Below are 12,806 nucleotides of genomic sequence, written 5' to 3' on the forward strand. Positions count from 1 at the left end.
TAGGACATGTGGGATTATTTCTACGTTTCTGTATTTGTATTATACAGTCAATTTTGGAGAAAGTAACATGAGGTTGTGAGAAGGAGGTATGTCTTTTTGTTATAGGATAGAATGTTTATAAATACCTGTTTAAGTCCATTTGGTTCATGACTTCTTTTAGTCTACTATGTCTATGTTTAATTTCTATTTCCTGATCTGTCCACTGGTGAGACTGGGGTGTTGAAATCTCCTAGTATTCTTGTGTGAGGTGCAAGGTGTGCTTTGAGCTTTGGTAAGGTTTCTTTTATGTATATCGGTGACCTTGTATTTGGAGCATAAATATTTAGGATTGAGAGTTCACCGTGGTGGATTTTTCCTTTGGTGAATATGAAGTGTCCTTCCTTATCTTTTTTGATGACTTTTTCTTGAAAATTGATTATATTCGATATTGGAATGGCTACTCCAGCCTGCTTCTTCAGACCATTTCCTTGGAAAGTTGTTTTCCAGACCTTTACACTGAGGTAGTATCTGTCTTTGTTTCTGAGGTGCGTTTCCTGTAGGCAGCAAAGTGCTGGATCCTCATTACATATCCAGTTTCTTAGTCTGTGTCTTTTTATTGGGGAATTGAGTCCATTGATGTTGAGAGATATTAAGGAATAGTGATTGTTGCTTCCTGATATATCATATTTGGATGTGAGATTATGTTCATTTACTTGTCTTCTCTCTTTTTTTTTTTTGTTGTAAGACGATTAGTTTCTTGCTTTTTCTAGGGCATAGGTTGCCTCCTTGTGTTGGGCTTTACCATTTATTATCCTTTGTATGGCTCAATTTGTAAAAAGATACTGTGTGAATTTGATTTTCTCATGTAATATCTTGGTTTCTCCATCCATGTTAATTGAGAGTTTTGCTGGGTTCAGTAACCTGGACTGGCACTTGTGTTCTGTTAGGGTCTGTATGACATCTGTCCAGGATCTTCTGGGTTTCATAGTCTCTGGTGAGAAGTCTGGTGTAATTCTGATAGGTCTGCCTTTATACATTACTTGACCTGTTTCCCTTACTGCTTTTAATATTCTTTCTTTGTTTTGTGCTTTTGGTATTTTGACTATTATGTAATGGGAGGAGTTTCTTTTCTTTTCCAAACTGTTTGGAGTTCTATAGGCTTCTTTTATGTTTATGGGCATCTCTTTCTTTAGGTTAGTGAAGTTTTCTTCTATGATTTTGTTCAAGATGTTTACTGGTGCTGTGAGCTGGGAGTCTTCACTCTCTTCTATACCTTTTATGCTTAGGTTTGATCTTCTCATTGTGTCCTGGATTTCCAGTATATTTTGGGCCAGTAGCTTTTTCCCTTTTACATTATCTTTCACTGTTGTGTCAATGATTTCTATGGAATCTTCTGCTCCTGAAATGCTCTCTTCTTTCTCTAGTTTTCTGTTTTATGCTTGTATCTATAGCTCCTTGTCTCTTCCTTTGTTTTTTTGTTTGTTTGTTTTTTTTTCTTTTTTTTTTATATCCAGGGTTGTCTCCCTTTGCGCTTTTTTTCATTTTTTTCTATTTCCATTTTCAGTTCCTTCACCTGTTTGATTGTGTTTTCCTGTAATTCTTTCATGGATTTTTGTTTTTCCTCTCTAAGGGCTTCTTCTTGTTTATTTGTGTTTTCCTGCATTTCTCTAAGGCAGTTCTTTATGTCTTTCTTGAAGTCCTCCATCATCGTGATCAAATGTGATTTTAAATCTAGATCTTGCTTTTCTGGTGTGTTTGGATATTCAGTGTTTTCTTTGTTGGGAGGATTGTGCTCCCATGATGCCATGTATTCTTGATTTCTGTTGCTTGGGTTCCTGCAGTTGCCTGTCAACATCCGCATGTCTCTGGTATTAAGTTGTTCTGCTATTTCTGAGAGAGACTTGACCCGTCCTATAGGCCTGTGTGTCAAGAGTGCTGTTTTCCTGTTTTCTTTCAGCCAGTTATGGTAACAGAGTGTTCTGCTTTCAGGAGTGTAGTTATTCCTGTTCACTGGCTTTCAGCTGTTTGTGTGGGCGCGTGTCATGAGTCCACCAGGCAGGTTACTTGAGTAGAAAAGTTGTTCTTACCTCTACTCTAGGGTCTGAAGTGTTCCTCAGAGTTGGGTTTAAGCTCTCAGTGAGGGCATCAGCCAGCAAGGCCTCCACCTCCTCCATCTCTGTGCACAGAGCACCCAGATGGGACTATCAAATTCCTCTAGAGTCAGAAAGGTGGGCAGAGAGTAGTCTCCTCTTTTTTCCCAGGCATGTCTGCCCCTCTGAAGGTCTAGCACTCCCTCCCACAGGATTTGGGCACAGGGAGCTGTTTGACCGGGTCTCTTCAGATCAGGGCACAGTGTGGACTGCAGTTTACAGCAGCTTGATTGTGCTTATCTTCCTGTTCCCAGAGGCCCTATACAGTTTCCTCATAGGCCAGGGATGTGGGCAATGGTAGGGAGATTTGGCAGTCTCTACTGCTGTGCAGTCTCAGGAGTGCCCACAAGTCTGGGCGATGAACTCTCTTTCCTATGTCATTTTGTGAGTTCTTGAATTTCTGAATGTTCTACATTCAGTTTTGTGTGACTAATTTTGTCAATTGTTTAGAAATTAGTAGAAAAGAGGTAATAGGGTTCCTTCAGAAGTATTTCATTAGAATCCTTTTACCTTTCTATTACCTCCAGTCAATGGCATGATTCACAGAAATTCAATTCTTAGTTATAAACGGAGCTTCTGAGATGCAAGTTTCTCATGCGCTCATACTGCTGGTTCTGTAAATAGTACAAATCACACATATTGTAACATAATCCATAAAGCAGGAAGCAGACATTAAATGATGTGTGTGATGGGAGGAAATTTTATTCTGGTCCAGTCTATTTTCAGTCTGTGGGATTCTTTTATGTTCATGGGCATCTCTTTAGTTAAGTTAGGGAAGTTTACTTCTGAGAAAATTTGAAGATCTTTGCTGTCTCTTTAAGTTTGGCATCTTTATTATCCTCAATAACTACTAACCTTAAGTTTGCTCTTCTCACAACATTGCTGTGTTCTGGATTTCCTGGATGTTTTGACTTAGAAGTTTTGTGGGGGTTTTCTGCATTCTCTTTGACCGTTGTGTCAATGTTTTCTATGGTATCATCTGCCCCTGATATTCTCTCTCAATCCCTTACATTTTGTTGGTGATGCTTACATACTACTCCTGATCTCTTTCCTATGTTTCCTATCTTCAGGTTTGTCTCTCCTTGTGGTTTCCTTATTGTTCCTATTTACAATTTTAGATCCTAGATGACTTTGTTCAATTTCTTCCCCTCTTTCTTAGTTTTTTTTTTAATGTAAATCTTTAGGGGATTTTAATGTTTCCTCCCTAAGGCAACTACTTATTTACATGTGTTCTGTATTGCTTTAAAGGAGGTAATTATGTCCTGCTTAAAATCCTCTATCATGACCATGAGATGTGATTTTCAATCCAAATCTTGCTTTGCTGGTATGTTGATATACCCATTACTTGTTGTGGTGAGAGAACTGCGTTGTGATGATGACATTAGTGTTGTTTTCTGATGCTTCGCTTCATATGCTTGCCTACTGCCATCCAGTTATTGCTAATGTTAGTTGATCTTGCTGTTTCTGACAATAGCTTGTTCCTCCTGCAGACTCATATGCCTTTGATCCTAGGAATGAGAATGCTCCTGGGAGACCAGTACTCTCTGGCCTTGTTTTTGGTCTGGAGGGCTATGACACACCCTTAGCACTGGGTACAGATAGAGACCAAGTCTGTCCTCTGCCAGGCCTCCCCACCACTCCATTGCCAAGATTGTTCCAAGCTCATCTCTCCTTTAACAACTGTGGAGCAAATGTGTGTTCCAACCTGTATGATTTGCAATGAGAGCACTCCTAAGAGACCATCTCAATGTTGCGAAGTTTTTGATCTAGAGAGCAATAGGACCGCCTCAGCTCTGGGAGCAGATGCAGACCATAAGGGTCGCATCCCAGGTTACTCAGACATTCCTGTGCCTTGCAAGCTCCTGGTGTATCTCCCTTTGGATAGTCAGTGGAGAGAAAGTGCAGTTTCACCTGTGGGCATAGGAGTGAGAGTGCTCCTGATAGACCACCCCTGAAGACCGGTTTTGGGTGTGCAGTTCCTTGGGAAAGCTCCAGCTTTTGGCGCAAATGGAGAGTGGAAGGCGGTATCATGATGTATCATGTACACATGTATTGTATCTTGTAGGATGTCCTGACCTATGATGATGTGCATGTGAACTTCACTCAGGAAGAGTGGGCATTGCTGAATCCTTCTCAGAAGAGTCTCTACCAAGGTATAATGCTGGAGACCTGTAGGAATCTCAGCGCTATAGGTAATTCAATGAATGTATCATTCACTTTGTAAAATATAGGCACAGCTGGTTTTGTTTAATATTTAATTTGTTTTTTTTTTTTTTGGTTTTTTTTCGGAGCTGGGAACCAAACCCAGGGACACTTGCGCTTGCTAGGCAAGCACTCTACCACTGAGCTAAATCCCCAACCCTGATTCAGTTTTTTTTTTTATTTCACTTAAAATGAGGAAGAATGAAGTGAGTAAATCAGACATGGTTCTAAAGTTCACTAAAGATAGTATCTTAAATGTTGCCTAATTCCAATTATTTAACATAATTTCTCTGATACCATTTTTAGGATACATTTTGGAAGACAATACTACTGAAGAATATTATAAAAGTTCTGGAAGACATGGAAGGTAATTTTCACGTGAAAGATGATAAGATAATGCCTCCCACGAAAATTTCATGTGTGCAGCAAGTTTTAAAGAAAAGAAACAGGGTAAAATAAACACTGCATCAAATATTGATTAGGTCATCATTATATGTCTACACCCTTTTAATAAGCAAATAGTCCATAGTAAATTGTTCTGAACCATATTCTGTAACAGCATGACTAAATTTAATGATATGAACAGTCTATGAGATTTAAGAATGGTTTTGTGGAGAAACCTTAAACCCTGTACCACAGTTCTGTAAGGAAAACAAAGTGAAATTGTGTAAATGTAATGTAGAAGTTTTCTTTTGTAATGTGTTGACTGTTATGTGTTATTCTTCTTTTGATATGGATGTCATATGTCCCTGTCAATGCAAGCCAGGAGAGCATACTGATACTGAAAGAAGCAACATACCTCTCGCTTTTCCAGAACAATTAGAAGATGTACAGTAGATACCACTTTGAGGAGAGTTTCTTAATGTGGGAAAAGTTGATAAATGTTTCGTTTTTGACTATGATTGGTGACATTTACACATTCAAAGTGCTGAATCACTTTATGAGATTAGGGTTATAGAAATTGTCCTCTTTGCATTGGCTCATGTTGCAATTTTAGTATTCCTCAAAGATAGCAAAATTTGTCTTTGCAGTCAGTCTACAAATGCTCTGAGTTCATTGAGTTCTCTTCAAATATGTTAACACTCTTAATAGAAAAATTAGGGAATAAATATGAGTCATGTAATCAATTCTCTTCCTATTCCATGTGTCTTCAAACATTCAAGACAACCCATAATAAAAAGCAACACCTTTGAATGTAAACAAACTGATATTATGTTAAGATCATTTTGCTGTTTACACTTAAACCAAATTTGAAATGAATTCATAGATATAAAAAGATTCATGAATATAATTAATGTGAGAAAAAATTTACATGTGCCAATTGTATTTGCAGGTATGAAAGAAGTTTTACTGGAAAGCAAACCTTTGATTTTATTCTGTATGGTAATGACTTTGCAGTTCACAGTCATACCCAAAGGCATAATGCAGAAAAGCCCTATGAAGGTAACCTATGTGGTAAAGCTTTTGTACAGAGGAATAATCTCAAAACACATAAGAGGACACATAATGGAGAAGAACCTTCTGAATGTAACCAATGTTGTAAAGACTTTGTAAGAAGCAGTGCTCTCCAAAATCATGAAGGAACACACACAGGAGAGAAACTCTGTGAATGTAGTCAATGTGGTAAAGCCTTTGCACAAAGGAGCAGTCTCAAAAGACAAAAAAGGACATGTAATTGAGAAAAACGTTATAAATGTAACCAATGTTGTAAAGCCTTTGTCCAAAACCATGGTCTCCAAAAACATAAAAGGACCCATACAGGACAGAAACCCTATGAATGTCACCAATGTGGCAAAGCCTTTGCACAGAGCAGTCATCTCCAAATACATATAAGAACTCATACAGGAGAGAAACCCTATGAATATAACCAATGTGGTAAATCCTTTGCAGATAGCCGTAATCTCCAAACACATAAAAGAACACACACAGGAGAGAAACCCTATGAATGTAACCAATGTGGGAAAGCCTTTGCACAAAGGAGTCATCTCAAAAGACATATAAGAACTCATACAGGAGAGAAACCCTATGAATGTAACCAATGTGGCATAGCCTTTGTAGAAAGCCGTACTCTCCAAATACGTATAAGAACTCACACAGGAGAGAAACCCTATGAATGTAACCTGTGTGGCCAAACCTTTGCATACAGCAGTAGTCTCCAACAACATAAAAGAACAGACACAGGAGAGAATGCCTATGAATGTAACCAATGTGGCAAAGCCTTTGCAGGAAGCAGTCATCTCCAAAGCCATATAAGAATTCATACAGGAGAGAAACCCTATGAATGTAACCAATGTGGCAAAGCCTTTGCACAGAGCAGTCATCTCCAAATACATATAAGAACTCATACAGGAGAGAAAACCTATGAATGTAACCAATGTGGCAAAGCCTTTGCAGACAGCCGTAATCTCCAAACACATAAAAGAACACACACAGGAGAGAAACCCTATGAATGTAACCAATGTGGGAAAGCCTTTGCAAAAAGGAGTCATCTCAAAAGACATATAGGAACTCATACAGGAGAGAAACCCTATGAATGTAACCAATGTGGCAAAGCCTTTGCAGAAAGCCGTACTCTCCAAATACGTATAAGAACTCACACAGGAGAGAAACCCTATGAATGTAACCAGTGTGGCCAAACCTTTGCATACAGCAGTAGTCTCCAACAACATAAAAGAACAGACACAGGAGAGAATGCCTATGAATGTCACCAATGTGGCAAACCCTTTGCAGGAAGCAGTCATCTCCAAAGCCATATAAGAATTCATACAGGAGAGAAACCCTATGAATGTAACCAATGTGGCAAAGCCTTTACACGAAGCAGTCATCTCCAAAGCCATATGAGAATTCATACAGAAGAGAAACCCTACGAATGTAACCAATGTGGCAAAGACTTTGCCTAAAGCAGCAGTCTCCAAAAACATAAAAGAACACACACTGGAGAGAAACCCTATGAATGTAATCAATGTTGTAAAGCCTTTTCAGGAAGCAGTCATCTCCAAAGCCATATAAGAACACATACAGGAGAGAAACCCTATGAATGTAACCAATGTGGCAAAGCCTTTGCAGAAAGCAGTTATCTCCAAAGACATATAAGAACACATACAGGAGAGAAACCCTTTAACTTTAACCAATGTTCCAAAGCTTTCTCACAAAGCAGTGGTCTCTAAAATCTTAAAAGTACACATACAGGAACAAAACTTTTTTGAATGCATCCATTGAGGTTTTATAACATTTATACAAAGCAGTGACCTCCAAATACATAAACAATCACATACAGCAGAGAAACCCAATGAATGTGTTACATGTTCTTAAACCATTAGACATCACAAGCATCTTCAACTGCATGACTTAATAGGTCCTAGAGAAAAATGCTTGGACTGTAACTGATGTGGTAAAACCTTTCCCAAAACAGTCATCTCCTAGCCCATAAAATAATACACACTGAATAGGAACCCTATGAATGTAACAAATGTGGTAAACCTTTTGCAAATCGCAGTACGTTCTAGGTAAATAAAAGAAGACATACTCAATAGAAACCCTATGAAGATAATCAGTGTGATTATGTCTGTGTATTTGAACGAGCAATCATCTTTCAAATACATAAAAGAAGACAAACAGGAGGGACACCCTATGAATGTAAGCAAAGTGTTAAAGCCTTCGCATATCAGTCATATTCAAAGGCACAAAATAAACCAATATTTAGAAAAATCCTTTGAGTGTATTTAATAAAACCTTATGAGTGCATTTAACCTGGTCAAACCTTCATGTATTTCTATAGACTTCACCAACATGAAACAATCCGTACCAGATAGTAACTTTGTGAATAGATTTAATATGGGGAGGTCTTTTCAATTCTCACATATCATCATCGGGGCAAAAAAAATAAAGCTATGAAGGCATTGAATATGGTAAAGTCTTTGCACATTTCTAAAGTCTTTATCATCATGAAAATAATCATGCTGTAAAGATATGAGTATAAAAAATGTGGAAAAGCCTTTGTGCAATAGGGTTCTCTCAAATACAGCACAACGCAAACCCAGGTGATGAAAATGGTAGGAATTTATTGTAATAAAGCTGCTCCTGGATCATGGACAGAAAATGAAGTCAAAGCCTAAACTGTGACAAGTAAGACATCCCCTAATCACTGTGATGCAGAATGTCATAGAGCTGCCATCCCACAATCAAAATCTCTGACCAGAATGGTCCCTGTGTAAAAGAACTAGAAGAACAAAAATGGAGAAGAGCCTGAGGAAAAGGAGGTCCAAATTGATTTCCAGCTCAGTGGGAGGCACCAAGATCTGACACTATGATTCAGGCTATGGTATGCTTACACACAGGGGCCTATCATGACAGACTTCTGAAAGACCCTAGAAGCAGCTGAAAGAGTCAGATGGAGACATTTACACCCAACCAATGGGCAGAAACTGGGGACCCCTGTGGTTGAATTAGGAAAAGCCTGGAAGAACCTGAAGAGTGATCCTATATGAATACCAGCAATGTCAATTAACCTGGGCCCCTGGGATGTCTCAAACACTGAGCAACCAGCCGGTCAGCATATACATGATCATAGGAGCCCTCAACATATACAATAGAGGACATTTAGGTCTGGACCCATTCAGAGAAGATACACATATCTTCAGGAGACTTAGGGCACCACAATGTGGGATGGTGGGATGGGGACATCCTCTTAGGTGTGGTAGGGAGGAGGTGTGGGATGTGGAACAGTCAGGGTAGACCGGAAGGAGGATAACACTGGAATGAAAAAGAATTGAACAATCTATTAAAAAATAACGAAACACATCTGGGCCAATTTCAGATACATTTTCCCACTGTCCAGAATTTCGGGGTAGATGCTTATGTAGATTAAAGTGTCAACTGTTTTAGGATGTGGGTGTTACTGTTTAGCCAATGATATTCATTCGTTCTTTGATGTTAGAGTGCCCGTGTTGTGTTTTTTTTTTTTTTTTTTTTTTTTTTTTTTCCGGAGCTGGGGACTGAACACAAGCCTAGCACTTGCTAGGAAAGCCCGTGTTGTGTTTTGAGGAGACTGAGATAAATAGCCGGGGCATTATTAGAGACCGTCATTATGTTTTCAAAAACATAAAGATGAGTAAAGGAAGGTGGCCACCAATGGGAAGTCCACAACTCCTGTCTGCCTGGGAACGTGAACTTAGTTTCACCAGATGATTAAAGGAGGGTGACTAAAAAAGGGAGGAACTCTTGGGGCTGGAGCTTGTTTCTTCGTTGCTTCTTCCCAATTGGTGTTGATTGGTTGTAATGTCCTCTAGTGCTAAATTGGTTCCCAAATTACATGAGAATCCTGCATTTGAGACCTGAGACTCCCTATCCCCAGCACGTTCTTATTGGTGAAATTACAAGAGGCCAATGTCTAGGCAAAGACAGAGGAATCACTTTTGAATTCAAGAGCAAGGAGGATCACCAGACCAGGAAACAAATTGGATGCAGGCTTGAGAGCTGAGAAAGACAGATTACAGTCCATGTAAGTTTCAGGGAAGAGGAGCCTCAGCGGTAGCTCCCCAAGTCGGTTTTGAGTAGCAAAGATGTGATAAAGTTTTTACTAAGCAATCAATCAGAACTTTCACGGGGGTGGGGGGGCGTTAGCAATGTTGAAGTTTGGGAGTGGCCCAGGCAGTGAGATGATTTATGCATATTAAATACAGAACTGTGTGTATGTGTGCTTGTGCTGGGTGGTTTCTTGTGTGTGTGTGTGTGTGTGTGTGTGTGTGTGTGTGTGTGTGTGTGTGTGTGTATCCTTCATTTGAAAATCCATACCATTGATTGTTATTTATATGTACATATTTTTTAAAGTTCTGTGGTTCTTCAGGTACCAAATAGGTACCATTTGGTACTTCCACTTCAAGTATGTCATCAAAAGAGATTATCTAAAGATGCTAGATAACGTAAAAGAAATGAGATGTATTTTTAAGAAAATATTTAGTGTGTGTTTGTGTGTGTGTCTTTATTGTGATATGGGTTATTAAGTCATGTAAGATATGGAGATTGGGAGGCAAAATTTTAAGTCCTATTTATACAGTGTTTGAACTTACGTTGTGAGTATTATATACAGTAGACATTTCCTATTGCAAAGATATGTAAATAAAATTAGCTAAAACATAGTCGTAAAACTTGTCTTCTGTACATATTGTAAAATAACAAGTGTTTTTTAATTATTGCCATGTCCACGAGAATAGGCAGCGAAGTTAAGAGAACAGACAGGACAAGCAGCCAACAGGCTGGGGGACCATCATTTTTTCAGTTGTTTGGGAACACATATAAATAACAGTCTTCAAGCTGGACATAGGCTGTACAAGTTTTTGGGTGTCGGCACAGGTCCAGACCATGAATGCTCTTTGGTTTTTGGATAATTCTCTGGGACCGCTTAAGTACTGAGGTCAATGAACTCTGTTGTTCTACTTGTGAAGTTCTTATTACTTCCAGATTCCTCAATTCCTCCTTGAAAATATTCCACCAGTTCCTGGAGCTACCTCCAATATTTGGCCATTTTGGAAAGCTACTATCTGGAGCCTCGAAGAGGACAGATATGCTAGGCCCCTGTCTGTAAGGATGCAGAGTATCATTAATGCTGTCAGAGATTGGTTCTTATCTATGAGATGGCTCTGAAGTTGGACCAGTCATTGGTAGCCCATTCCCTCAGACCCCACTCCTTCTTTGTCTCTGCACCTCCTGTAGGCAGGAAGGTTTTGTAGATGGGTTAGTATGATGATTCCTTCACTGGGATTCCAGGGAGGTTACATAAGGTGGTGACTTCAGGTTCTACCTCACACGCTCTTTGGAGTGCGTCTCAGCTACCATCACACTAAATACATTCCATGGAGCATTCCCCAACCAGATCTCTGGCACATCCTAGACAATCATGTCCCAATCATATTATTCCTTCTGGAATTGCCCCCTACCTCCTCATATCTGTCATCATTTAGTGTGTTGGGGTCCCTTGGTAGGGTCACAGCAATCGGGAGAGTGAGCAGGCAGAGAAACTGTGCAACAATACATACAATTTGCTCTCTCTCAGTACCATTTATACGAAAGCAATAAAAAATTTCTCACAGCTTCTAAATCGAAACAGCCTTTACTACACAAACGGTAGTTCATCTGGGTACAAGCAAACCTAAATCAACTTGCAGTTTGAGATGTCTGTCTGGGGTCATAGTGTTCTGAGTGTGGCTAGGGGTCAGCTCACACCTTCATCCTTGCATGTTACCTTCCATGGTTTAACTGTTTACAATAGACACGGTAAACAAGGCAAACCTCATAAAGGACATCATTTAGATAGGATTGGCTTACAGGTTCAGAGTTTCAGCCCACTATCATCAAGAGAGGAACACGGCAGCATCCTTGTAGGCATAGTACAGCAGGATCTCAGAGTTCTACATCATTATCTGAAGGCTGCTAGCAGAATACTGGCTTCCAGGCAGCTAGGAAAGGGATCATAATGACCACAGCCACAGTGATATACCTGCTCCAATGGTACACACCTAACAACTCCACCCACTTGGCCAAGCATGTACAAAACAACACAAGGTAAGTTCTTTATTATCTGAGCTATTTACAGCCTGACTCAGTGGAGTAACTATTGACAAAAGAGCATTCTGCACAAGAGGTACAATTTATGAAGCTGTGCACACTTTCTCAGACTGAAAGGCCCAGGGATTCATCACAAGCTGTTGTACCCTCTGGGCATCTGTGACCTCTCTGTGTGGAGCAAAGTTTCAGCCCCTCACTCGGCTTGGTGCTTCTGGTGATTTAGATGGAGCAAAGTTAGGGATGCCTCCTAATGTCCATCAACCTATCTTCTGTGTCCCAGCTGCCCTGCTTCCGTCATCTTTGCAATTCCACTTCACTCCCACCTGCTTGACTCCACCTCTTCTTCCTCATCTTCCTATTCTTTTCATTCTTCTCCTGCACATCTTCCTGCTCCCCCTCCTCCTCTTATTTTCATTGCTTGTTTTTCCTTTTACTTGCAGTAATGTACACAGTGTCTGTGATCTACCATCCTTCTACATACAGGTATCCAATTCAGCATGTTAAGAAGATGATGTACCAATCGCCAAGAATATATACATAGTATCTTTCATATTCCAAACCTATACTCTGTGTCTATTGAAACATTAATTTTCACTTTTCTCACCCACATATTGGCTCTGACTAAATACTAACTCTGTATGTTTGAAAGCTCTAAGGAACATGAAGTGTTTGTTGGTCATTGTGAAGGTGGCTCATTTCACTTTGCCTGAGGACCTCCTGGTGGTTTGAAAGAGAACACTAACTATACTCTCATATGTTTGCATATTCTGTCCCTGGTTGGTGGGACAATTCGGGAAAAGATTAGTTGGTATGACTTACTAACGGACTTGTGTTTCCCAGGGAAGGAACAGGCAGACTTTGACGTGTCTAATGCCCAAGGAATACTGAGTGTCTCTTTTCTGCCTCATCCTT

General features: G+C 39.7%; 1 pseudogene; it reads left to right on the plus strand.

Moving 5' to 3' along the window:
• Window positions 1–3,838: 3,838 nt before the first annotated feature.
• On the plus strand, window positions 3,839–8,047 carry LOC148006602 (uncharacterized; annotated as a pseudogene).
• The last annotated feature ends 4,759 nt before the right edge of the window (window positions 8,048–12,806 follow it).

The sequence above is a fragment of the Rattus norvegicus genome, chromosome 3, assembly GCF_021556685.1.
Source record: "Rattus norvegicus strain SHRSP/BbbUtx chromosome 3, alternate assembly SHRSP_T2T, whole genome shotgun sequence".
Taxonomy (NCBI): domain Eukaryota; kingdom Metazoa; phylum Chordata; class Mammalia; order Rodentia; family Muridae; genus Rattus; species Rattus norvegicus.